General features: G+C 30.8%; 1 long non-coding RNA gene across 1 annotated transcript; it reads left to right on the forward strand.

Annotated features, from left to right (window-relative positions):
* The first annotated feature begins 928 nt into the window (after nucleotides 1-928).
* On the forward strand, nucleotides 929-2,828 carry LOC132721271 (uncharacterized). Its single transcript, XR_009624441.1, has 2 exons — nucleotides 929-1,027; nucleotides 2,527-2,828. It is a non-coding gene; the product is annotated as an uncharacterized LOC132721271 (long non-coding RNA).
* Nucleotides 2,829-3,176: the final 348 nt, after the last annotated feature.

The raw sequence follows: 3,176 nt of genomic DNA on the forward strand, positions 1-3,176 counted from the left end.
TAGTATTCGGTAATAGACATCGCTAAAAATAGTATTTTCATTGATAAAATCATATTCATCCGCGTAATTTGTGATTGTGCATTTATTGACAATTCTATTAGCCAACGCTATTTTTAAACTTTGAATGCGTTGTTATTTGTTGGATACTTGTAACAAAATAAAAATATTTCTTTCTTTTAAGTCGCTAGTTTAAAGCTGTTTTGAGAACTACTTGTTGTTAGGTTTGTTGTGAACTTCTGTGTCAGAGATTGAATGTCCGCTTTGTATTTACTTAATTTCGATCAGAAAATATAATAAAACAATATTAGAAATCTTCGACCATTCGGGAATTATTTTGCTTGAACATTAATTCGCCTGTCTTTGACCATCTTTACGCAGTGATCTCCCCTGAATTTTTCGGCGTTAGTGTACCAATCGTAACAACTCGGCAATCTCCGTCAAGTTCGGAGATTGACCTCGTATGTAAGTGTAGGAATACACCAAATTGTTATACGCCCCCCCCCCCCGGCGAAGCACCGATTTTAATTATTGATGTAAACAAAGATGGCGGAGTTTTCTCAGTGTTTGTTATAATGCGTTGAAAGAAATGAAAAAAGATTTAAATTTAAATCATGAACAAGAAAAAGCGCAAGAGAACATGAGTCCGGTATTAAATGCAGGTCTATAACATGAATTATACATCAATTATACAATATATATATATCTATATGAGTATTCATTGCTCCTCTGAGCACCAGAAAAAAATCAAACTATAAGAAAATGATCGCACAAACAGTGAAGTATAAGCACACTTATAAAGGTGCTTATTAACTGATTAATTAACCAGTGTTTAACAAATTCTTTCACACTTCTAATTGTTCTTATAAATATAAAAACATATTTTAATTAATCAATGTCTTTTTATGTTATTTAATTTTTTGACAACAAAAAAAATGAATACAGTGAACTCGCCCATTCCGAACCTGTCAAAAATGAGGATCATTTTCAAGCTTTTTAGGTCGCGAGCGTGCAGACGGCCACAAAAATCGTAAGTTATGTTATAGGTTTATAATCGAAGCACTATAAAATCAATTCAACGTTAGTAAGGCATAAAAAATATTCTTACATTATCTGTATTTTTAGTTTGTTTAAGTGTCATATTTTTCCCGTATGCGTAAATCTGTCGAATGAAAATAAAATTTTCAAAATGAAAAGGCGCTTGCATTTTAGTTAATTCCCGAAACGAAACAAAATGAACATTGATAAAAAGCAAATTTTATGTGCTTTCAAGCCATAATAATCACAATACAAATAATTTTAAAATTTAAACGTAAAAGGCTGTATTACTGACATTCATGTTTTTTGTGTATTCCGAATCACCTTTTTTTTCGGCGGCACGAAATACCCAAATACCGTACACCTAAATATACCCAAATATATATAGCAAAATTTATTTTTGTTTGTATAAAATATAGATAATGATTATAATTAGAAATAAATATTTATAAATAATATGACTTAGCCTGCTATAACTTTCATTTATTCCATTGAAATGGGCAGTTAAGATGTTGTAAGTTTTATAGCAATATAATAATAGTATTCTGCTGCTGCGCGAAATAAGTGTTTGAAGATACATACATGTATTTATTATTTTGACCATCAGTATTGACACTGACCACGATAATTTGATAGAAACATTGTTTAGATATATGTATGATAGGATAAATTTCAATAATACTTATATTTCCGTGGATTTGATTGATTTCTAGGCCCTTACGTAAAGTTAGAATTTTCTTCCTTTTTTGTGACTTCTTTATTTCTTCGGGAATTTAATGTAAACTTCAAAAATATATGTTTTATCAACACTTACATATAATATTTAATGAGATTTAATTAAAATATGTAGCTCTTGTATTTTCAGAAGTATTTCCATTTTGAACTTATTTTACACTATATGAAAATTGTTATATATTTGGACCGCCTCAGTGGTCGAGGGGTTAAAAGTCTATGAATTTATTACCTCGATCCCCGGGAGATGCTTTGATAGTTAAGCACTGAGGAAGGTAATCTAGTACTGGTAACTTTGCAGGAACGATGGTCAGGAAACTACCCGCCTATATGACTAAGATACTAATGGGAAAAGGCGTAAAATGAAACAAACAAACAAAAAATTATATATTTGAGTACTTTATTAACTCATAATACAGATGTTTTTTATCATTCATATACTTTTTATCTCTTGTATCTAATTAACAAGAGCACTGTTTAGTCTGACAGCTCTTGCTTAACTTTACCTGCCTATAACCTGCCAAAAGCAGGGGATTCTTAAACATTATCGTATTGAAATGTATTTGATTTTTGCAAAATAAAATATGAAACATTTTTACATCACTTTTGCCACTATTATTTGTACGAAATGGCATGTAATCCCTTCCAGAGAATACTATGAAATTCCCTTCCTTCAGGTACAATATTGTACAGTGTACATGTAAAATAATTCATTATTCGTTTTATACATTCTATTTTACATATCTACATCTTTTTTAGATGGATAAACCTAGAAAAAATGCCAACGTCCAGCTGAGGTGTCTGCCAGAAATGTTAGAAAATTAAAAAAAATACTCTAACTTCACACCAGCAAAGAAAGCCAAGGACGCTAAGATTACCAAAATCTCAAGGGAGAGTGACATTCTAGGTCTACCACATGGTCACAGACTGCTCATATGACTGCAATGATACAATATATTTCATTTATGCCAGAGGGGACGCCATGGCTGTTGTTCAGATTTTATAGTACTTATGATTTTACAAGTCATGGACATATGCTTAATATATAAATACATATTATATACATGTATTATGTTTTACTTACATCATGGAGAAACCAGTTCTCAAACCTCTAAGCATTCCTGAGTCTTTTAGTATAAAAAAAATAAAGCTTTATTCTTCACATATATGTAGACAGTCAATTGAATCTTTATTTAACATTTCTGTAAGTTTTGGCTGAAATAATCTTTAATTACCATTTCTGTAAGTTTTGGCTGAAATAATCTTTAATTACCATTTCTGTAAGTTTTGGCTGAAATGAAACAATTAGAAAAGCCTGTTTTCCATCCTGAAAAAAAACACAACTCCCTTACAAAACTGGCATGGCCTCTTAGTTTAGCCACAGAAGTGATTGTCACAAGACTATCACA

This window comes from Ruditapes philippinarum, unplaced genomic scaffold, assembly GCF_026571515.1.
Source record: "Ruditapes philippinarum isolate M1 unplaced genomic scaffold, ASM2657151v2 ctg8164_1_1_1_1, whole genome shotgun sequence".
Lineage (NCBI taxonomy): Eukaryota > Metazoa > Mollusca > Bivalvia > Venerida > Veneridae > Ruditapes > Ruditapes philippinarum.